Source organism: Odocoileus virginianus, chromosome 11, assembly GCF_023699985.2.
Source record: "Odocoileus virginianus isolate 20LAN1187 ecotype Illinois chromosome 11, Ovbor_1.2, whole genome shotgun sequence".
NCBI classification, from domain to species: Eukaryota; Metazoa; Chordata; class Mammalia; order Artiodactyla; family Cervidae; genus Odocoileus; species Odocoileus virginianus.
Genome location: NC_069684.1, coordinates 25,341,341 through 25,366,122, shown reverse-complemented (window position 1 = coordinate 25,366,122; position 24,782 = coordinate 25,341,341). Strand labels below are relative to the sequence as shown.

The window sequence follows — 24,782 nt, the reverse complement described above, 5'->3', positions numbered from 1 at the left end:
AAGCTCAAATCCCCCTAAATCATTTCGGTTCAGTTCACATTTCTAACTCTGTGGGACACATATCCCCAAAAGTCGCATCCGCTCTCCAGGTCAACATTTCCTTCTGCACCTTCACTGGCTCACTTTTCCTTTTCTCATTCACACAGAACAGATGTCTGAAACCATGGGTCTGGTTTCCATTTATGACGTACCTGTGTCACAGATTTCAGCTTTCAAGTGCCCAGAAGAAAGCTTTTGATAGGTGCACCCACCTAGTCAGGGTTGTATTCAAAAATTTCTAAATGGGAGTAGTCATCGTAGCCATAGGAAGCAAAGAAGATGCGTTAAGCCAGATGGTCCTGGGATGTCCCAAGTCTCTCAGAATCTCCAAAAGCTCAGCTCGAAGCTGGGCAAGTCTCTCTTCTGAAAGAACTGCCTGAGAGCTGTAAGCCTCCAGAGGGGCTGGGTAAAACTCATGACTGAAACTGGGCAGCCCCGAGGTGTGATGCGGCAGCTTCTCCATGGCAGCCATGGAGAGGGGGTTCCCACACAGGCTGAGGGACCTGAGCTGGGAGCAGTGGTTCAGAGCAGGCAGGATGGCCTCGATATGGGAGTCCATGATCTCACACTGATTTAAATCCAATTCCTGGAGGGTATCTGCAACTTGCTCCAGCAGAACTTGAAGGAGCTCAAGACTAAAGTCAGCCAGGATGATACCACTCAGATCCAGGCCTTTTAGCTGACTGATGCTTGGGCACTGGGATAGGTGGGTCAAGTCTGATTCTGTAAGGAGGCAGTGAGTTATCGCGAAGTTATCCAAGGGGCTCACCAGACACCTGTAATAAAAGGGCATTAGGTCTGAGAAACTGGGGAGGCAGGTGACCTCCAGGGGAGAGACAAGTGATTTTCCCAAGGCCAAGGTCATTCTGACTATCAAATAAAGGTCAATATCCAACATGCCTAGTCTCATTTTAGCCTGAGTTCTTTCACCTTCACTGTGTGACTGAGTCAAGTACATAGAACCTTGAAATCTCTCTTAATCTGTCAAGCAGGGTGTAACATGCTCTACTTTCTTATAAGGGTGAGTGAACATAATGGAATATCTAGAACCTGCTCAGAGGGAGAGCCTGATGTCATATCTAAATCAAGTGCAGGCATCTCTGAATTTTAGTATCGGGAGAGAAGGCAAAAGATACTTTTATCTCAGGCTTTCTTCTGTCTGTGCTTGGGCTCAGGCACTCATATCTCAGGCTGGGTGAGGTAACAGGGTTACATGAATAAAAAAAACAACCTGGGTAATTTCCCATAATATCAACTGAGGTTTCCAGTCTGCAGGGGCTAATATATGTCCCTGTGTCATCTGCAGATGATCTGCCACTTTCTACTGTCCCTTTGGCTCCTGCTCTATTATCATCATCTCCAGAACCATGCATTTCCCATATATTAGCTAACTTATCTGAAGCACAAAAAACCATTTTAGAGACAGGGAATTTGAGGGAAGCTCAAAGTCTGTGGCCACAGATTTGCAGAGAAATTTAGAAATGCTCAGGTCCCTCCTCAAGACCCTTTCCACTTGTTTTCCTATGTTGTCTGGACATAGATATCTCCTCCTAAAGTAGAAACCTCAAACTGTTCTTTGGCAGATTCCAGTCCCATAGTCTATAGCTCCCTAGATTGGTATCCCTTTCCAGAGTCCCTATCCATTTTTTCCCCTGCCTTGATTTCGGTAGCTCTGTGTTACCACACTTCAGGATAGAGCATAAAATAAGACAGTGCACTTGACATGGTGGTGTTGTGTTCGCTGTTTCTCAACCAGTGGTGCCTCCCTCACCTGAGCATCTGGTCCAGGTGGACTGACAGGAAGAAGGAAGATTCCAGACAGAGATCCTGGAGGTGGTGCAGCTTGAGGAACTGAGAGGTAAACTGGACAACAACATGCTGTTCCTGCTCCTCAGAGACAGAAAGTATGAGTCTCTGCACATTACTCATCTGGCCCAGGAGAGGAGCGAATGTGGCCAGGCTGGACAGATGTCAGTTCTGGTTGACTTCTACATCCTGGATACAGTCCAGCTGTACCACACTCAGGACCTTCATAATATTTTCCACAGGCATCCCAAAGATTTTCAGCTTCTTACAGCACAGATGTATGGAATCTTTTCTCTGCTCTGCCCACATCATGAGGTAGGTGAGGAACTCATCCATGGCCCATTCCTTGAGGCTCATCTCTACAAACACCTCCAAGGGAGCCAAGGGCTGCTCTGTCCTTGACCTGTCCTCAGGAACTGGTGCCATCAGTGAGCTTGAGGACATGTGCTCTATGTATCCAGACCACATGCTCCAGAAGTTCTGGCCGATACTCCTAAGACTTCTTAGCCTGAGTTTTTACTTTAGATTCCTGACATTACCTGCTGCCTTGCCCTCTTCCTCTTCAGTAGGGATACTGCCTCACTTTCCTCTATCTCCTTTGCCCCTATCATCCTTCCTGATTTTCTACTTCTACAATCCTTAAGAATCCCTGGGAAGAGGCTGGGACATGTTCTTTCAGGTTTACCTGCATCTTAGACACTCCTACACTTCCAGAAGGCATTTCTCAAAGAGGGTCAGCAGTGGTCAAGACCTCTGAAATTCTTCATTGACATCATCAGAAGCCTCTGGTCCATCCCTTGACCATTCACTCTATGACCCCAGCTGTCTCTTCTGGATGTCTAGTAACCTTCCAGGCTACCTGAATTAGACTCACCTGGGGCGCTCCTTCTGGGCAAGCAGGACATCAAGTCCATCCTGTACCGCTTGTAAGGCTATCAGATGAGGCAGCTCCATCAGGCCTCCCAGAGGCAGGCGGACAAGAGGCCAGGCATGCACCATGGTCTTCAGGGTCTTACTGTGATTCCCCTAGAAGGCTTCCATGAAGAGTGAGGGGAAGAGCTCAATGGGCAGAAACTCCAAAGCACTCATGGCCAAGTCCTCATTCCTTAGCAGGCTCATAGCTGTCCAGGAGTCTGGGTGGGGCCCAAAGACTCATACTGATCTCTGCTACAAAAGAAATCCTGTGGAAACTTCCAGAGAACAAGGCATCCTTCTCAGGCCAAGCAAGAACATACCTCTGTGTCCCCACTCCTCAGAGGAATCTTCTCAGACCAAGGTCACGGCCTTGGCAGTAGTGCAAGTGCCTGTTAGTCCCAATTACACCCTGGACTCAGTGGGCACAAAGCCATAGCTCTACCCCTATGGGCACTAGAGTATGATCTCACAAGTAGCAAGAAGGGAGAAACCCAACCACCATCCGTCCATTTCCATCCACTGCTTTGCTTAATCATGTATCACTGGGAAGTTGGTACCATGTGCTAAAGGCTGAGCTTCATCTTTTTTGGGGGGAAATTTTTTAATATATCACTTAGAGCCTTAAGACTACGGGAATAGGAGCATCATGTGGCCCAATATAGCCTTTATCCTCAGTTCCTACAGTTCACTGAGCTGATAAAAGGTAAGAGATATCCCTGGAATGAATGCTGTTTGTGCTCAAGCTAAATGTTTTAAATTTCAAGAAATAAAATTTAAAAATGTAATCTCATTGTAGAATGGAGAATAAATTAGATTGTGGTAAAAAAAATAATAAAAATAAAAATAAATAAAAAAATAAATAAAAAAATTTAAAAAAATAAAAAATAAAAAAAATAAAAAAAATAAAAAAAAGAAATAAAATTTAAAAAGAGAAGAGAAAAAATTTTAAAAAAGAAATGAAATTCCAAAGATGTTTTTCACTAGAAAGACCATCTGCTTTGTTAAGACATTTAAATGGTGGAGAGGGAGGTGGGAGGGGGGACTGGGATGGGGAATACATGTAAATCCATGGCTAATTCATTTCAATGTATGACAAAAACCACTGCAATGTTGTAAAGTAATTAGCCTCTAACTAATAAAAATAAATGGAAAAAAAATAAATAAAAAAATAAAAAGCACCAATCAAACATTTTGGATTAAGTCAAAACTACATTCAAGGTAAAACCAAAATCTTAAATCAGTATATATGAAAATAAATAATTTTTATTCATTTATTTCTATTTTTCAATTTTGGCAGCATGGCATGGGGTGTCTTAGTTCCCAGACCAGAAATGAACCTGCGCTCCCTGCAGTGGTCCAATTTCAGGATCCCCAGGGAAGTCCCCAGTGAGCAGATTTTAAAATTAATCTCTCCTTTCATCCTGAGGTGCCTGCCACCATTCAAGACCAGTTGACCATGGGTACAATGAGGGTGTCTTTAGTTGCATCTGTAACTTACCAGCTCTGTTGTGGTTGGCAGGCTGCTCGCACCTCAGACTTGAGAACCCCAGTGGTGACTCTGGAATCCTGAAGATTCTGCATCTCTTTGGTGTCTAAGGCTTATGTAGACCTTTCTAATAACATCTTCCTTCTTTTCAACAACTAACTGCCAATCAGAAAGTGATGCCTGATTAGATTTCAGACTGTCTATTGGGTTGATCCTGATTGGATCTTTGTTACCTTCAGAGGAATTGATTGAATCAGATTTCATTTAGGAAGGATAAAGAATGAGGGAGGGGTATTGGATTTCTTGACTCACCCACAAATATTGATTTGGCTTTACTAATATTAATAGTAATAGTCCTGGGTGCGAGACAGGAAAGGGGTTATCCCTTTGTGACAGAAAAAACAAAACATTGAAGCACCATTATTTGGGGATCTTCAGCCATAAAAAAATTATCAAAATGCCCCAGTATTAAAATTGCTTTATGAAGACAGTAGTGTTGTTCCTGAAGGAAACAAAATAAAAGTATCCACCTCTGTCACTTGTCCCGTAGGTGTTATGTTTGACAAGTGGAGATCAGAAATCTACTCAGGAAGTAAAGGGAAGTCCTTTGGAGATGTGATTGGTTTTCCAGTCTTAGGTTAGGACCTCTCTGAAGACATCAGGTCAAAATCACATTTGAGAGGTCAGAGTGAGGGCTGGGTAGTTGGAGCTGAGCGTCCCTAGAGGGACAATGTGAGTAACGCAAATAGTGTAAAATGTAGGGTTTTTTTTCCCTTCTCTTGGGGAAGAAGGAAATTTAGAAGACTTTTCTCTGGGTTGTGTTTAGAAATTAAAAGGAGTGACTAAAAGGAAGCAGTATGGTCTCTGAAGGGGTTCCTCTCCAAAAGTTGAGATCAGTACCACAAATTGAATGAAAAGATGGTTTTCACTTTAAAAATTTAAAATGAGACATTGCAGAAGCCATGTAACTAAGAGTGTTATTAAGATGTGGGACCTGGAAAGCTCTGAGATGTACATTTTTGCACATTCTTTCTTTACATATATAAGAATTACTGAGACAGGAAAGGGGCAAGGCACAACCTTTAAAAGAAAGACAGGACATAAACTGATTAGTAAGAACCAGGTCCAGGATGATGGACTCAAGTTGCACTTGCCCTTGATCCTCAGTATAGCTCATTGTAGCACAAGCCAGCTGCCTTGATGGGTCCAAGAATGAACATTAATGGTCAAAAAGTGGGCAGTGGTCCAATTCCCAGAAATCCCCACCCCTTCCCCAAGATGAAAGGGGCTTCCTTGGTGGCTCAGATGGTAAAAGAATCTGCTCATAATGAAGGAGACCTGGGTTCAATCTCTGGGTCAGGAAGGTCCCCTGGAGAAAGGAATGGCTATCCACTCAAGTGTTCTTGCCTGGAGAATTGCATGGACAGAGGAGCCTGGAAGACTATAGTCCATGGGGTTGCAAAGAGTCAGACACAACTGATTGACTAATATTTTATTGCCCCAAGATAGCTGGAATACTCCTCCCACTCATTAGCCTATAAAATTACCCACCCCTATAAAAATTGACAAACCTGGTGCCTCTCTTGCTTTCCATGATGATCCACTCTCTCTTTATGGAGTGTGGGCCTTTATAAACCTTCTTTCTCTTTACTAAGGCTCATTCTTGAATTCTTTCCTGCATGACACCAAAACCCACATGTTTTGACTCCTTCCCAGAGACTCTTATGTGACCTGGGATCTGATCATTCTCCTGCATCCCCACTTTCCTTCCTGAAACATTACTGCTTTGGAAAGGAGTTCAGTGAAAGGAACACTTCATACCCAGTTGTTTTTGTTTCAGTCAATAAGTTGTGTCAGGTTCTTTTGTGACCTCACGACTGAAGCCCATCAGGCTCCTCTGGCAATGGGATTTCCCAGGAAAGAATACTGGAGTGGGTTGCCATTTCCTATTCCAGGGGATCTTCCTGACCCAGGGATTGAACCTTTGTCTCCTGCATTGGCAGGCTGTCTCTTTACCACTGAGACACCTGGGAGAGACTTTAAAAATAGCATATGGAATGGTTCTAAGTTTCTGTTTAGAAAGTCTAACTAGTAAAATAAAAAAACTACAAAGTATGTGAGTGTCAGTAACACACCAGCTCTGATGTGGTTGGCAGGGTGCTCAGACCTCAGATGCCTTGTAGAACCCAGGCAATGATTCTATATTCCTTCTTTGATGCCTGAGGCTTTTAGAGGGCTTTCTAATCATTTCTTTCCCCTTCCAACAAGTAACTTCTGATTGGAAAGTGATACCACGTTAGATTCCAGAATATCCAGCTGGTTAATCCTAAATTTGTCTTTCTCCAGATTGATTGAATCAGATTTTCATTTCAGGAAAGAGAAATAATTAGGTCAAAGGGGAAGTCAAAACACATTCCTGGATTCACACCATAAACATTGATCGAGTTTTATTAATACTGGCAGTTGTGGCCCCGGCTGTGTCAAGGAAGGGATTAATCTGTTCCTAACACTGCACAGAAAAAGGAAAACCTGGAAGCATCATCTTTGGGGGACTCTTTGTCCATATTAAAACTATTCAAATGCCTAGAAATAAAGCAGCTTCACAGGAGGAGTGGTGCTGTCCCAAAGAAAACAAACTAAATTTCTCCATGTATCAAGTTATTGCGCTAGTGTTATGTTGGAATAATAGCAGATCAGGAGCCTATTCAGGGAGCAAGGGCTGTCTCCTGGGGATATGGCTAGTCCTCCAGGTTTAAGTCATGGCTTTTCTGATGGAGATCAGGTCAAACTCACAGTGAGAAGTGAGGGTGGGGGTAGGGCAGCCTAGAGCTTGGCATTCCTACAGCAACCCTGTAAATGACTGAAGACAGCCTAAAATATGGATATATTGTTTTCCACTGACTTGGAGAGAGATTAAAAGACTTTTCTCTAGGTAGAGTTTAGAAACTAAAGGGTGTGGCCAAAAGGAACAGTGTCACCTTTGTTGGTGTTACCTTTCATGAAGATGGAATCAGACTAGCAAGCTCAATTGAAAGACTAAACCTTTTATTTCTAAAATTCTGGGATGTGGGTCATAGAGGATCCTGCTGTGATTTATGTCGGAGAGTGTTTTGCCTATGTTCTCCTCTAGGAGTTTTATAGTTTCTGGTCTTACATTTAGATCTTTAATCCATTTTGAGTTTATTTCTGTGTATGGTGTTAGAAAGTGTTGTAGTTTCATTCTCTTACAAGTGGTTGACCAGTTCACCCAGCGCCGCTTGCTGAAGAGGTTGTCTTTTTTTCCATTGAATATCCTTGCCTCCTTTGTCGAAGATAAGGTGACCATAGGTTCGTGGATTTATCTCTGGGCTTTCTATTCTGTTCCATTGATCTATATTTCTGTCTTTGTGCCAGTACCATACTGTCTTGATGACTGTGGCTTTGTAGTAGAGCCTGAAGTCAGGCAGATTGATTCCTCCAGTTCCATTCTTCTTTCTCAGGATTACTTTGGCTATTCGAGGTTTTTTATATTTCCATACAAATTGTGAAATTATTTGTTCTAGTTCTGTGAAAAATACCGTTGGTAGTTTGATAGGGATTGCATTGAATCTATAGATTGCTTTGGGTAGTATAGCCATTTTGACAATATTGATTCTTCCAATCCATGAACACGGTATATTTCTCCATCTGTTTGTGTCCTCTTTGATTTCTTTCATCAGTGTTTTATAGTTTTCTATGTATAGGTCTTTTGTTTCTTTAGGTAGATATACTCTTAAGTATTTTATTCTTTTTGTTGCAAAGGTGAATGGTATTGTTTCCTTAATTTCTCTTTCTGTTTTCTCATTGTTAGTGTATAGGAATGCAAGAGATTTCTGTGTGTTAATTTTATATCCTGCAACTTTACTGTATTCGTTGATTAGCTCTAGCAATTTTCTGGTAGAGTCTTCAGGGTTTTCTATGTAGAGGATCATGTCATTTTAGAAATAAAAGCAAAAATAAATAAATGGGACCTAATGAAACTTAAAAGCTTTTGCACAACATAGGAAAATATAAGCAAGGTGAAAAGACAGTCCTCAGATTGGGAGAAAATAATAGCAAATGAAGCAACAGACAAAGGATTAATCTCAAAAATATACAAGAAACTCCTCCGGCTCAACTCCAGAAAAATAAATGACCCAATCAAAAAATGGGCCAAAGAACTCAACAGACATTTCTCCAAGGAAGACATACAGATGGCTAACAAACACATGAAAAGATGCTCAATATCACTCATTATCAGAGAAATGCAAATCAAAACCACAATGAGGTACCATTATACGCCAGTCAGGATGGCTGCTATCCAAAAGTCTACAAACAATAAATGCTGGAGAGGGTGTGGAGAAAGGGGAACCCTCTTACACTGTTGGTGGGAATGCAAACTAGTACAGCCGCTATGGAAAACAGTGTGGAGATTTCTTAAAAAGCTGGAAATAGAACTGCCATATGACCCAGCAATCCCACTTCTGGGCATACATACCAAGGAAACCAGATCTGAAAGAGACACGTGCACCCCAATGTTCATCACAGCACTGTTTATAATAGCCAGGATATGAAAGCAACCTAGATGCCCATCAGCAGACGAATGGACAAGGAAGCTGTGGTACATATACACCATGGAATATTACTCAGCCATTAAAAAGAATTCATTTGAATCAGTTCTGATGAGATGGATGAAACTGGAGCCCATTATACAGAGCGAAGTAAGCCAGAAAGATAAAGACCATTACAGTATACTAACACATGTATATGGAATTTAGAAAGATGGTAACGATAACCCTATATGCAAAACAGAAAAAGAGACTCAGATGTATAGAACAGACTTGTGGACTCTGGGAGAAGGCGAGGGTGGGATGTTTCAAGAGAACAGCATCGAAACATGTATATTATCTAGGGTGAAACAGATCACCAGCCCAGGTTGGGTGCATGAGACAAGTGCTCAGGCCTGGTGCACTGGGAAGACCCAGAGGGATGGGGTGGAGAGGGAGGTGGGAGGGGGGACCGGGATGGGGAATACATGTAAATCCATGGCTAATTCATTTCAATGTATGACAAAAACCACTGCAATGATGTAAAGTAATTAGCCTCCAACTAATGAAAATAAATGAAAAAAAAAAATAAAATTAAATTAAAAAAAAAAAGGACTAAACCTAAGCATGTGAGCAGAGGGGGAGGTGACCAGGCCTGGAATATGAGACATTTCCAAGTCTGAGAGCCACTGATGGAGGTGCTGTGGGCTCCTGAAGAACTCGGACCCAGGGAGAGAATTAAACATGAGTCAGTTACACACAAGCTTGTCATCATCATGGCAATTGCTATCAGAAGTTATCTTCCAGCTCCTTCCCAGAAGGCAGATAGCCCCAGCCATTTTCCAGGGACCTGAGATATGGAACCATAATCCCATTAGCTGATTTCCAAGTATATATATATATATATATATATATATATATATATATATATCTCAGCTCAGTTCAGTTTAGTTCAGTTGCTCAGTCGTGTCCGACTCTTTGTGACCCCGTGAATCGCAGCACGCCAGGCCTCCCTGTCCATCACCAACTCCTGGAGTTTACTCAAACTCATGTCCAAGTCGGTGATGCCATCCAGCCATCTCATCCTCTGTCGTCCCCTTCTCCTCCTGCCCCCAATCCCTCCCAGCATCAGGGTCTTTTCCAATGAGTCAACTCTTCGCATGAGGTGGCCAAAGTATTGGAGTTTCAGCTTCAGCATCAGTCCTTCCAATGAACACCCAGGACTGATCTCCCTTAGGATAGACTGGTTGGATCTCTTTGCAGTCCAAGGGACTCTCAAGAATCTTCTCCAACACCACAGTTCTAAAGCATCAATTTTTCGGTGCTCAGCTTTCTTCACAGTCCGAATTTCACATCCATACACGACCACTGGAAAAACCATAGCCTTGACTAGATGGACCTTTGTTGGCAAAGTAATGTCTCTGCTTTTTAATATGCTATCTATGTTGGTCATAACTTTCCTTCCAAGGAGTAAACGTATTTTAATTTCATGGCTGCAGTCACCATCTGCAGTGATTTTGGAGCTCAAGAAATTAAAGTCTGACACTGTTTCCCTATCTATTTCCCATGAAATGATGGGACCAGATGCCGTGACCTTAGTTTTCTGAATGTTAAGCTTTAAGCCAATTTTTTCACTCTCCTCTTTCACTTTCATCAAGAGGCTTTTTAGTTCCTCTTCATTTTCTGCCATAAGGGTGGTGTCATCTGCATATCTGAGGTTACTGATATTTCTCCCAGCAATCTTGATTCCAGCTTGTGCTTCCTCCAGCCCAGCGTTTCTCATGATGTACTCTGCATATAAGTTAAATAAGCAGGGTGACAATATATCGCCTTGACGTACTCCTTTTCTTATTTAGAACCAGTCTGTTGGTCCATGTTCAGTTCTAACTCTTGCTTCCTGACCTGCATATAGGTTTCTCAAGAGGGGGGCCAGTGGTCTGGTATTCCCATCTCTTTCAGAATTTTCCAGTTTATTGTGATCCACACAGTCAAAGGCTTTGGCATAGTCAATAAAGCAGAAATAGATGTTTTTCTGGAACTCTCTTACTTTTTTGATGATCCAACGGATGTTGGCAATTTGATCTCTGGTTCCTCTGCCTTTTCTAACAGTCAGCTTGAACATCTGAAAGTTCACAGTTCACATATTGCTGAAGACTGGCTTGGAGAATTTTGAGCATTACTTTACTAGCGTGTGAGATGAGTGCAATTGTGAGGTAGTTTGACATTCTTTGGCATTGCCTTTCTTTGGGATTGGAACAAAAACTGACCTTTTCCAGTCCTGTGACCACTGCTGAGTTTTCCAAATTTGCTGGCATATTGAGTACAGCACTTTCACAGCATCATCTTTCAGGATTTGAAGTAGCTCACCTGGAATTCCATCACCTCCACTAGCTTTGTTCATCATGATGCTTCCTAAGGCCCACTTACTTCAAATCCCAGGATGTCTGGCTCTAGGTGAGTGATCACACCATCGTGATTATCTGGGTCATGAAGATCTTTTTTGTACAGTTCTTCTGTGTATTCTCACCACCTCTTCTTAATATCTTCTGCTCTGTTAAGCCCATACCATTTCTGTCCTTTATCGAACCCATCTTTACCTGAAATGTTCCCTTGATATCTCTAATTTTCTTAAAAAGATCTCTAGTCTTTCCCATTCTGCTGTTTTCCTCTATTTCTTGCACTGTCGCTGAGGGAGGCTTTCTTATCTCTCCTTGCTATTCTTTGAAACTCTGCATTCAAATGGGACAATCTTTCCTTTTCTCCTTTGCTTTTCGCTTCTCTTCTTTTCACAGCTGTGTTTTTTTTTTTTTTTTTTTTTCATTTATTTTTATTCGTTGGAGGCTAGTTACTTTGCAATATTGTAGTGGTTTTTGCCATACATTGACATGAATCAGCCATGGATTTACATGTTTTCCCCATCCCGATCCCCCCTCCCGCCTCCCTCCCTATCCCATCCCTCTGGGTCTTCCCAGTGCACCAGCCCTGAGCACTTGTCTCATGCATCCAATCTGGGCTGGTGATCTGTTTCACGCTTGATAATATACTTGTTTCAATGCTATTCTCTCTGAACATCCCACCCTCACCTTCTCCCACAGAGTCTAAAAGTCTGTTCTGTACATCTGTGTCTCTTTTTCTGTTTTGCATAAAGGGTTATTGTTACCATCTTTTAAAAATTCCATATATATGTGTTAGTATACTGTAATGGTCTTTATCTTTCTGGCTTACTTCACTCTGTATAATGGGCTCCAGTTTCATCCATCTCATTAGAACTGATTCAAATGAATTCTTTTTAATGGCTGAGTAATATTCCATTGTGTATATGTACCACAGCTTTCTTATCCATTTTTCTGCTGATGGGCATCTAGGTTGCTTCCATGTCCTGGCTATTATAAACAGTGCTGCGATGAACATTGGGGGCACGTGTCTCTTTCAGATCTGGTTTTCTCGGTGTGTATGCCCAGAAGTGGGACTGCTGGGTCATATAGCAGTTCTATTTTCAGTTTTTTAAGAAATCTCCACACTGTTTTCCATAGCGGCTGTACTAGTTTGCATTCCCACCAACAGTGTAAGAGGGTTCCCCTTTCTCCACACCCTCTCCAGCATTTATTGTTTGTAGACTTTTGGATAGCAGCCATCCTGACTGGCGTATAATGGTACCTCATTGTGGTTTTGATTTGCATTTCTCTGATAATGAGTGATGTTGAGCATCTTTTCATGTGTTTGTTAGCCATCTGTATGTCTTCTTTGGAGAAATGTCGTTTAGTTCTTTAGCCCATTTTTTGATTGGGTCATTTATTTTTCTAGAGTTGAGCTGGAGGAGTTTCTTGTATGATTTTGAGATTAATCCTTTGTCTGTTTCTTCATTCACTTTTATTTTCTCCCAATCTGAAGGCTGTCTTTTCACCTTGCTTATAGTTTTCTTTGTTGTGCAAAAGCTAATAAGTTTAATTAGGTTCCATTTGTGTATTTTTGCTTTTATTTCCAATATTCTGGGAGGTGGATCATAGAGGATCCTGCTGTGATTTATGTCGGAGAATGTTTTGCCTATGTTCTCCTCTAGGAGTTTTATAGCTTCTGGTCTTACATTTAGATCTTTAATCCACTGTGAGTTTATTTTTGTGTATGGTGTTAGAAAGTGTTCTAGTTTCATTCTTTTACAAGTGGTTGACCAGTTTTCCCAGCACCACTTGTTAAAGAGGTTGTCTTTTTTCCATTGTATATCCTTGCCTCCTTTGTTGAAGATAAGGTGCCCATAGGTACGTGGATTTATCTCTGGACTTTCTATTTTGTTCCATTGATCTATATTTCTATCTTTGTGCCAGTACCATGCTGTCTTGATGACTGTGGCTTTGTAGTAGAGCCTGAAGTCAGGCAGGTTGATTCCTCCAGTTCCATTCTTCTTTCTCAAGATTACTTTGGCTATTCGAGGTTTTTTGTGTTTCCATACAAATTGTGAAATTATTTGTTCTAGTTCTGTGAAAAATACCGTTGGTAGCTTGATAGGGATTGCATTGAATCTATAGATTGCTTTGGGTAGTATAACCATTTTGACAATATTGATTCTTCCGATCCATGAACATGGTATATTTCTCCATCTATTTGTGTCTTCTTTGATTTCTTTCATCAGTGTTTTATAGTTGTCTATGTATAAGTCTTTTGTTTCTTTAGGTAGATATACTCCTAAGTATTTTATTCTTTTTGTTGCAATGGTGAATGTTATTATTTCCTTAATTTCTCTTTCTGTTTTCTCATTGTTAGTGTATAGGAATGCAAGGGATTTCTGTGTGTTAATTTTATATCCAAGCAACTTTACTATATTCATTGATTATCTCTAGTAATTTTCTGGTAGAGTCTTTAGGGGTTTCTATGTCGAAGATCATGTCATCTGCAAACAGCGAGAGTTTCACTTCTTCTTTTCCCATCTGGATTCCTTTTATATCTTTTTCTGCCATGATTGCTGTGGCCAAAACTTCCAAAACTGTTTTGAGTAGTAGTGGTGAGAGTGGGCACCCTTGTCTTGTTCCTGATTTTAGGGGAAATGCTTTCAATTTTTCACCACTGAGGTCAATGTTTGCTGTGGGTTTGTCATATATAGCTTTTTATTATGTTGAGGTATGTTCCTTCTATTCCTGCTTTCCGGAGAGTTTTTATCAAAAATGGATGTTAAATTTTGTCAAAGGCTTTTTCTGCATCTATCGAGATAATCATATGGTTTTTATCTTTCAATTTGTTAATGTGGTGTATTACATTGATTGATTTGTGGATATTAAAGAATCCTTGCATTCCTGGGATAAGGCCCACTTGGTCATGATGTATGATCTTTTTAATATGTTGTTGGATTCTGTTTGCCAGAATTTTGTTAAGGATTTTTCTATCTATGTTCATCAGTGATATTGGCTTGTAGTTTTCTTTTTTGTGTGGCATCTTTGTCTGGTTTTGGAATTAGGGTGATGGTGGCCTCATAGAATGAGTTTGGATGTTTACCTTCTTCTGCAATTTTCTGGAAGAGTTTGAGTAAGATAGGTGTTAGCTCTTCTCTAAATTTTTGGTAGAATTCAGCTTTCACAGCTATTTGTAAGGCCTCCTTATACAACCATTTTGCCTTTTTGCATTTCTTTTCCATGGGGATGGTCTTGATCCCTGTCTCCTGTACAATGTCATAACCTCCATCCATAGTTCATCAGGCACTCTGTCTATCAGATCTAGTCCCTTAAATCTATTTCTCACTTCCACTGTATAATCATAAGATATTTGATTTAGGTCATACCTGAATCGTCTAGTGGTTTTCACTACTTTCTTCAATTTAAGTCTGAATTTGGCAATAGGGAGTTCATGACCTGAGCCACAGTCAGCTCATATACATACATTTAAGTATATATATATATATATATATATATATATATATATATATGTATATATATATATATAAATCTCTCTCTCTCTCTCTCTCTCTCTATATATATATATATATATATATATATATATATATATATATATAAAATGACAAACCTAGACAGTGTGTTGAAAGGCAGAGACACTTCTCTGCTGACAAAATTCACATAGTCAAGGCTATGGTCTTTCTAGTGGTCATGTATGATTGTGAGAGTCGGACCATAAAGAAGGCAGAACCCCAAAGAATTGATGGCTTAGAACTGTGGTGCTAGAGAAGACTCCTGAAAGTCACTTGGATAGCAAGGAGATCAAATCAGTCAGCTTATGGGGGATCAATCCTGAATATTCACTGGAAAGACTGATGCTGAAGCTGAAACTCCACTATTTTGATTATTTGATGTAAACAGCTGACTCGTTGGAAAAGTCCCTGGTGCTGGGAAAGATTGAGGGCAGAAAAAGGCATCAGAGGATGAGAAGGCTGGACGGCATCACCGATGCAATGAACATGGACTTGGGCAAACTTTAGGTGATGGTGAGGGACAGGGAGGCCTGGCATTCTGCAGTCCATGGGGTCGAAGAGTTGGACACGACTGGGCAACTGAACAACAACAATCTAGGGACAATTGCAACATGTGAATCCCAAGTTCAAATCCACCTAAATAAATTTAGGTTTCTGACACTACAGGACACATGTCCACAAGCATTGCATTACCAGGGAGACTACATTTCCCCCTGCAATCATGCTCCCCTGTAGGATCACCTTTCCTTTTCACATTCACATTGAGTAGATGTCTGAAATCATATGCCTGCTTTCCCTTCACGATACATCTTGTCCAAGATTTCAGTTTCCAAGTGCTCAGCAGAGAGCTTGGGATGATGCACCCAACTAGGCTGGAATGTTACCGCCATATATGATGGGCTCAGGATGATAGAATGTGTTATCTCCACAGTGTGGACAGGGGGTGAAGCAAATCCAGATGGTCCTGGGGCATCCTAAGTCCTTCAGAATCTCAAGCAGTTCAGTCCGACACTGGGCAAGTCTCCTGGGTTGGAGGATCCCCTTAGAGCTGAAACTCTCCTGAGGGACAGGGTACAGCTCTCGACCTAAATTGGGCAGCTCAGAGGTATGTCGCAGCATCTTCTCCATGATGGGCATGGAGAGGAGGTTCCCACACATGCTGAAGGATGTGAGCTGGAAGCATTGGCTCAGGGCAGGTAGGATGGCCTCGAGGTGGGAGTCCCTGATCCCACATTACTCTAAGTACAGCTCCTGGAGGGTGGCTGAAACTTTCTCCAGCAGAGCTGGCAGGAGCTCAGGACTAGAGTAGGTCATGGTTACCCCACTCAGATTCAGGCTCTTTAGCTGACGGATGTTTGGGCTCTGGGACAGATGGGTCAAGTCTGAATCTGTAAGGAGGCAGTGAGTTATTGACAGGTTGCCCAAGGGGTTCACCAGGCACCTGGGGAGAAAAAGAGAAATTAGGTCTCAGAAACTTGAGGTGAAAGCTGACCGTAAGGTGAGAGACAAGTGATCTGCCCAAGCCCAGGTTTGGTATGATGATCTGATAAGGATTGAAACCCAGAATGGCCAGTCTTATTGTAGCCAGAGTCATTTATCCTTCTGTGTGACTGGGTCAAGTACATAGAGTCTTGAAAATTCTCCTCATTAGACAAGCAGAGAAAAACTTACTCCACTTTTGTTTGAGGATGAATGAAGATAATGGGATGCACTAAGACAAGTTCAGAGGAGAGCCTGATACCTTGTTTCAATTGAGGGTGGGTATCACTGAAATTTAATAGTAAGAGATACACTTAAAATGCTTCCAATCCACGCTTCCTTCACACATGCTTTGGCCCCAGCTACCCATCTCAGGCAGGTGAGGCTTTTGGATAACATGCATAGAGGACCAACCTGGACGAGATCACACAACATCCACTGAGGATGCCAATCTGCATGGGCTCACTTATATCCCTGCCTTGTCTGTAAACCATCTACCAATATTAATGATCCCTTTTGATCCCTACTCTATTACCATCATCTCCAAAGTCATGCATTTCCCATATGTTAATAAGCTTATCTGAGGCTTCCCAGGTGGTGCTAGTGGTAAAGAATTGGCCTGCCAATCCAGGAGACTTAAAAGACAGGGGTTTTATTCCTGGGTCAGTAAGATCTCCTGGAGGAGTGCATGGCTACCAACTATAGTATTCTTGCCCAGAAAAATCCCATGGAAAGGGAAGCCTGATGGGCTACAGTCCACAGGATCGCAAAGAACTGGATACGACTGAGTGACTTAGTATACACACATGGAGAAAAAAAGTGACCTTTATAGATGGGGAATTAGGCTCACTGTGGTCACAAAACCAGTGAGCATGGAGCTTCTGTTAACAAATGCTCATGACTGATGGAATTTTCCATGTTCAATGCTCCATTACCTTAATTATTTTCAAGTCACCTAAGCTATTGTTCATTTGATCACTTTTTGTGATCCCATGTACTGCAACATGCCAGGCCTCTCTGTCCCTCACCATCTCCTGAAGTTTGCCCAAGTTTATGTTCATTAAGTCAGTGATGCCATCCAGCCATTTCATCCTCTGACACCCTCTTCTCCTTCTGCCCTCAATCTTTCCCATCATCAGGGACTTTTCCAATGAGTCAGCTGTATGCATCAGATGACCAAAATACTGGAGTTTCAATTTCAGCATCAGTCCTTCCAACAAATATTCAGGATTGATTTTCACTAAGATTGACTGGCTTGATTTCCTTGCTTTCCAATGGACTCTCAGGAGTCTTATCCAGCACCACAGTTCAAATGCATCAATGCTTGGTGTTCTACTTTCTTTATGGTTCAGCTCTCACAATTGTACATGACCACTGGGAAGACCATAGCCTTGAGTATGTGGACGTCTGTGGGCAGAGGAATGCCTCTCCTTTTTAAGCACTGTCTAGGTTTGTCATAACTTTCCTGCCAAGAAGCAAACATCTTCTGATTTCATGACTGCAGTCACCATCTGAAGTTATTTTAGAGCCCAGGAAGAGGAAATCTGTCACTACCTCCAGTTTTTCCCCTCTATTTGCTGGTCAGTGTTCCACACTCACCTGAGCATCTGGTCCAGGCAGCCTTCAAGGTACAAGGGGGATTCCAGATGGAGATCATGGAGGTGGTGCAGCCTCAGGAACTGAGAAGTAATCTTGACAGTGTGCTGCTCATTCCACTCCTCAGGAATCAGGCAGGTGGGTGTGGGAGACAAATAGTTTCTGCACATTGCTCATCTGGTCCAGGAGAGAGCAATCATGGCCAGAGTGGACAGATGCCAGGTGCAATTCACATGTAACTCCTGGATACAGTCCAGTTGCACCATGCTCAGGACCTTCATAATATTATCCATGGGAAATGAAACCATTTTCAACTTCTTACAGCACAGGTGTATGAAAGGGTCTCTCTGCTCTACCCACTTTAGGAGGTAAGTGAGGAATTCACTCATGGTTCTTTCCTTGAGGTGAAGTTCTGTGAACACCTCGAAGGGAACCAAGGGCTTCCTGATCCTTGACCCATCCTCAGCCATTGGTGCCATTGATGAGCTTGAGGACACATGAACACTAGATCCAGACCACATTCTCCAGAAGTCCTGGCCAGTATTCCTTAAATCCAGCACACGCAATTTGCACTTCCTGTGGGGAATCAGCAGATTGGCAGCTATGGTTTTTAGATCCATCAAAATTAGGCAACACTCTGACTTCACACCTCAGCTTTTACTTCACATTCCTGACATCACCTTCTTCCTTGCCCTCTTCTTCCCTCTCTGCCTCACATCCCTCCATCTCCTTTCCCTTGTCATTTTCCCTAACTTTTTACTCTAGTGCCCTAGGCATCCCTGAGAGGAGGCTGGGGCGTGTACTTTCACATTTCCTTGCATCTTAGGCACACCTGCACTGCTGGAAGACATCCAGCAAAGTGAACTCAGCAATGACCAAGTCTCTGTTTCTTCCCCCATCATCAGAAGCCACTGGTCCATCCATTTGTCATTTACTCTCCTACTGTCACCTGTGTCTTCAGGATTGCCTACATCCTACCAGGTTACCTGCAACTGACTCACCTTGGATAAGCCTTCTGTGTGAGCAGGACATCGAGTCCATCCAGCACTGCTTGTAAGGTTCCCAGGTGAGGTGTCTGCATCAGGCCCCCCAGAGGCAGGCGGACAAAGGGCCAGGCTTGAACCAAGGCCTTTAAGGTCTTTCTGTGCCTTCCACAGAATGCTTCCATGCAGAGTGGGGGGGAAGAGCTCGATGGGCAGATACTCCAGAGCAGAAATGGCCAAGGCCTCATTGGTTAGTAGGCTCTTCCCTGCCAGGTTCAGGAGTCTCAGGGAGTTCCGGACACTCATCCTGAATCTGCTCCTAAAGGAATCCTGTAAGAACTTGCAGAGAAGGAGGGATCTTTCTCAGGTAAGCATGGACATACCTTCATCTGTCTCCCCACTCTTCAGAGGAACCAACTCAGAGTGAAAATCTCTGCTCTGGCAGTTGTGGAATAGCCTCAGTTTTTCATAGCTTCACTCTGGTCTCAGTGAGGAAAAAGCCATAGCCCCACCCCTATGGGCATCAAAACAAGCATCTCATAAGGACCAAGGAGGAAGAAACCAACCACTAGCCCACCCATTTCTGTCCACTGTTGTGCTAAATTTATGTTGCACTGGGAAGTGGATACCAGGACCCTGAAAGCTGACTGCAATATTTTCAGGGGAAAACCTTTTAGACACTCACTTAGTGTCTTGTGGCTTCACTGTTAAAAAATCTGCCTGCAATGCAGGAGACCTGGGTTCGATCCCTGGGTTGGCAAGATCCCTTGGAGAAGGGAAGGCTACCTGCTCCACTTGGATAATGCCATGGACTGTATAGTCCATGGGGTGGCAAAGAGTTGGGCATGACTAAATGACTTTCACTTTTAGACCTTAAAACTATGGGAATAGAGCATCACGAGACCCACTGCAGCCTCCAACATCAGCTTCCACAGTTAATAGCCTTGGAAAAAGGCAACAGATACCCCTAAAAGTGAATGCCATTTGCACAAACAATTTTTAATGTCAAGAAATAAAATTCCAAATAATTAGATGTTTTCATTACATAAAATCTAGTTGGCTGATATTTTTAAACGACATAAAGGAAAGCACAGATCAAGATATTTGGGACTAAAGAAAAATTACACTTAGAGACTAAATGATAGCCTTATTTGTATACATATGAAAAGAAAGAGAGAGGAAAGTCTCCCTGACATCTATTGTTGCTTGTCACCAATGGAAACCTTACCATTAAGATGAGGGTGTCCTTTGCTGAGGGCTTCCCAGATGGTGCTAGCGATAAAGAACTCACTTGTCAATGAGGAGACATAAGAGACTGAGGTTTGATCCCTGGGTTGGGAAGATCACCTGAAGGAGGGTGTGGCAAGCCACTCCAGTATTCTTGCCTGGAGAATCCCATGGACAGAGATGCCTGGTGGGCTACAGTCCATAGCATCTCAAAGTGTCTGATAGTGACTTAGTTGGAAGTGACTTAGCACACACGTCTTTTGCTGAGGTCTGTAACTTACCAGCTCTGCTGAAGTTGGCAGGGTACTCAGAGGTCAGATCTGGTGGAGAAGCCAGGCAGTGGCTCCAGAGGAAGAAGTTTCTGCACCTCTTCTTTGATGCTTCAGGTTTTTATAGGCCTTTCTAATTACCTCTTCCCCAACTACTACCATCCAATCAGAAAATGACGGCTTGGTTAGATTTCTGAATGTCCATCAGGTAAATCTTGATTGGATCTTTGCCTATAATCAGATGAATCAATTGAGTCAGATATTAATTCAGAAGGGATACATGGGGGGAGGGGTGTCAAAGACTCAATCATTGATTCATTCTGGGAACATTGACTGGGTTTAACTAATAGGGTCTTTATAGAGCCTTCCCAGGTGGTGCAGTGGTAAAGAATTTGTCAAGCAAGAGATCCCAGACACTCAGGTTCCATTCCTGGGTTGGGAAGTTCTCCTGGAGAAGAAAATGAGAACCCACTCCAGTATTCTTGCCTGGGAAGTCCCAAGGACAATGGAGCCTGGAGGGCTACTCTCCATGAGGTCACAAAGAGTCGGACATGACTAAGCATGGCAGACACACTCCCTCCACACAAAGTAGGGTCAGTTATAACCATGCATGTGAGACAGGGAAGCCATTAATGTTTCCTGAGATTGGAAAATTATAACAAAATTCGAAAGCACCATTGTTTTGGAATCTTTCAACAGATCAGTGTAATCAAAATGTCCCACAATTAAAGCAGTTGCAAAAACACCATGGTGTCATTCCCAAAGGAAACAACATAAACTATCTGTATAAAACTGTTACTTAGGTTGTACATCAGAAATAGAGCAGATCATGAGTCTATTAAAGGGAGGAAGGCAAATGCAGTGGGGATGGGCTTGGTCCTCTGGGCTTCAGTTCAGTTCAGTTCAATTAAAGGGAAAGTTGCCAAAGAACTCAATGTCCCCCATTCTATTGCCATTGGATATCTAAAGCAAATTGGAAAGGTGAATAAGCTCCATAAGTGGGTGCCTCATGAACTGACAGAAAATTAAAAAATTGTCTTTTTGAAGTGTCTTCTTCTCTTATTCTGTGCCACAAGAATGAACTATTTCTCAATCAGATTGTGACCTGTGATGGAAAGTGGATTTTATACAAAGGCCAACAATGACCAGGTCAGTGGTCAGACCAAGAAGAAGTTCCAAAGCACTCCTCAAAGCAAACTTGCACCCAAAAAGGTCATGATCACTGTTTGGTGGTCTGCTTCCCTTCTGGTCCACTACAGCTTTCTGAATCCTGGGAAAACCATTACATCTAAGAGGTATGCTCAATAAATCAATGAAATGAACTGAAAACTGCAATGATTGCAGCTGGCATTCATCAACAGAATGGGTCAAATTCTTCTCCACAATGACATTTGACTGCAGACCACACAACCAATGCTTCAAGAATTGAATGTATTGGACTACAAAATTTTGCCTCATCCACCATATTTACCTGACCTCTCACCAACCAAATACCACTTCTTCAAACATCTTGACAATATTTTTCAGGGAAAATGTTTCCACAACCAGCAGGAGGCAGAAACTGCTTTCTAAGAGTTCATTGAATTCTGAAGCATGGATTTTTTTACACTACAAGAATAAAGAAATTTATTACTCATTGGCAAAAATGTGTTGATTGTAATGGTTTCTATCTTGATTAATAAAGATGTGTTTGAGCCTACATAAAATGATCTGGTGGCTCAGAAGTGAAAGAATCCACCTACAATGTGAGAGACCTGGGTGTGATCCCTGGTTTGGGAAGATCCTCTGGAGAAGGAAATGGCAACCCACTCCAGTATTCTTGCCTGGAGAATCCCCGTGGACAGAGGAGCCTGGCAACTACAGTCCATGGGGTTGCAAAGAGTCAGACACCACTGAGCAACTAAGCACGGCACAGTACATAATGATCTAAAATTCATGGTTCAAAACAACAATAATGTTTGCACAGACTTAAATAGTTGAGGCCTCCAGACTCTTGAGCACAAGTTCAGGCTTAGTCACTCTGGGGCATGTTCGAACTTCCCAGATTAGAGATTGAACCCGGGTCTCTGCTTTGGCAGGTGGATTCTTTACCACTGAGCCACCAGGGAAGCCCCCCACTCTTACTCCTTATTGTGATTTGGAGCCAACTCTTTCAGAGAAGTCCTGACTTAAGCCCAGAGGGGTGAAACCATACTTAGAATCAAACCCCATACCCGCCAGAGATGCCAGGAGGGCTCAAACAAAACCTTGTGTGCACCAGGACCCAGGGATCCCACTAGAGACTGAGACACCTGCCTTTGAGTGTCTGAGTGCCTCCTGCAGCAGCACGGGTCAGCAGTGACCTGTCATGGGGACAGGGGCTCTGTCTGCAGCAAACGTGGGAGACAGGGTATAGGAGCCCCACCATATAGCCCCCAAACAGATAATCTACAGCCTGGAGGGCACAAACAAAACCTTGTGCCCACCCAGACCCAGGAGAAAGGAGCAGTGACTCCATAAGAGACTGACCCAGGCCGGCTTGTGAGTGTCCAGCAGTCTCCAGTGGAGGCGTGGGTTGACAGTTGCTGCCAAGGGGTTATGGGCACTGAATTAAACAGTTTTGGCATAAGCCCTTTTGGAGGAGGTCACCATTACCACCACTCAGTTCAGTTTAGTTGCTCAGTCATGTACCACTCTTTGCGACCCCATGGACTGCAGCATGCCAGGCCTCCCTGTCCATCACCAACTCCCTGAGCTTGCTCAAACTCATGTCCATCGAGTCGGCGATGCCGATGGAGATCCAACCGTCTCATCCTCTGTCACCCCCTTCTCCTGCCTTCAATCTTTCCCAACATCAGGGTCTTTTCCAATGAGTCAGTTCTTCTCATCAGGTGGCCAAAGTATTGGAGCTTCAGCTTCAGCATCAGTCCTTCCTATGCATATTCAGGACTGATTTCCTTTAGGATTGACTGGTTTGATCTCCCTGCAGTTCCCCTAGTTCTCAGGTCATTGGCCCCAGACTTAGAGTAACATCATCAGCTTACCTAGTTTTCAGCCTGAATCCTCAGTCTGAGATAAACCTCTGTCTTTGCTGGTTCTCTAGTTTATAGACAGCATACTGAGAGACTTCTCAAACCTATTCCATAGTAAATCTCCTCTAATATATATACAGGTGACCCTGGAAAACACTGGTTTGAAATGCTCAGATTCGCTTACACACAGATGTTTTCCAAGAGTATATATTGTTTTATAGGATCTAGTTGGTGGAATCCAAGGATGTGGAAAAGAAGAAAAGGAAGGCAGAGAATAAATGATACAGGGAATTCAACTGAACAGGGGAGTAGTGTCTCTAATGGACACATTGCTCAACAATCTGTTGCACCCTAGTGGTTACTCAGGAGAACCCTGAGAAATACAGTATCTTACCACAGGCCAGGAGGTCACATTAACCCACAGGTTGTGTTTTGTTACACAACCTGGCATCTGATGTCAAAACATGCTATTATAGTCTTCCGTAATAGAGAGAGACAGGAGATTTTATGGAAATAAAAAGACAATTTCTCATTAATATAATGTAACCCTTGAAAGAATATAATTTTTAATGAGGTATAGAAACACTGAAACCATGTTATATGACTCTATGATTTTAGTATTTTGCAAAAGGAAATTATGTAACTTCCCTGGTCAATAGATTAATTCAAGAAGGATCATTATCCACCATGGGTAATAGGTCAGCAAGGCTCAGAAGTGTAGCTTATCTGCAGTGTGGACGGCACCTTCCAGAATTCGGAGCCATGCCTTTTTCAGTAAAACCCTTTCCACCTGCACAAAAAGGTCAATAACTGAAAGTTATGGAGAGACCAGGACAACCAAGAGGACTGCTCATATCCAGGGTCATGGCCTGAGTCAGCAGTGAGAGACCTGCCTGGGGTCTTAACTTGAGTGGTTCATTGGCCACTGGGTATGTTTCTCTCTGTGTATATTACCCCACTTCACAGTTCCAGAAGTAAGCAAGGAGGTAAGAGATGCACCAGGTTGAATAAAAACCTGGCGGGAATGGTAAGGTTTTGGATCATAGACAACCCAGTGCTTAAAAAAAAAAAAATCAATGTCTGGAGATTTCCTGATATGAAATGAATAATCAGGAAAAATACATCATGAACAGCAGCAATCTGTTTACAATGAGGGACTCTTTATTTCTGACCATTTCTTTACAGCCATCTACCCAGGGATAACTCCAACATGTGAATCTCAAGCTCAAATCCACCTAAGGAAATGTAGGTTCTTAGTTCTGACTCTACAAGCATTCCTACTCCAGGGAGACAGTATTTCCCTCTGCAATCCTGCTTCGCTGCAGGATCACCTTTCCTTTTCACATTGACATTGAGCAGATGTCTGAAACCATGGCTCTATTTTCCTTTCACGATGTATCTTGTCCTAGATTTCAGTTTCCAAGTGCTCAGAAGAAAGCTTTTCGTCAATGCTATGGACAAAGCAAGGGTGTTGCCACCATATATGATGGGCTCAGGATGATAGAATGTGTTATCT

At 42.5% G+C, this 24,782-nt stretch overlaps 2 pseudogenes; both read right to left on the bottom strand.

Annotated features, from left to right (window-relative positions):
- Positions 1–277: 277 nt before the first annotated feature.
- LOC110126112 (PRAME family member 27-like) lies at positions 278–7,571 on the bottom strand (annotated as a pseudogene).
- Positions 7,572–15,568: 7,997 nt separating this feature from the next.
- LOC110126113 (melanoma antigen preferentially expressed in tumors-like) lies at positions 15,569–19,065 on the bottom strand (annotated as a pseudogene).
- Between the last annotated feature and the right edge of the window lie 5,717 nt (positions 19,066–24,782).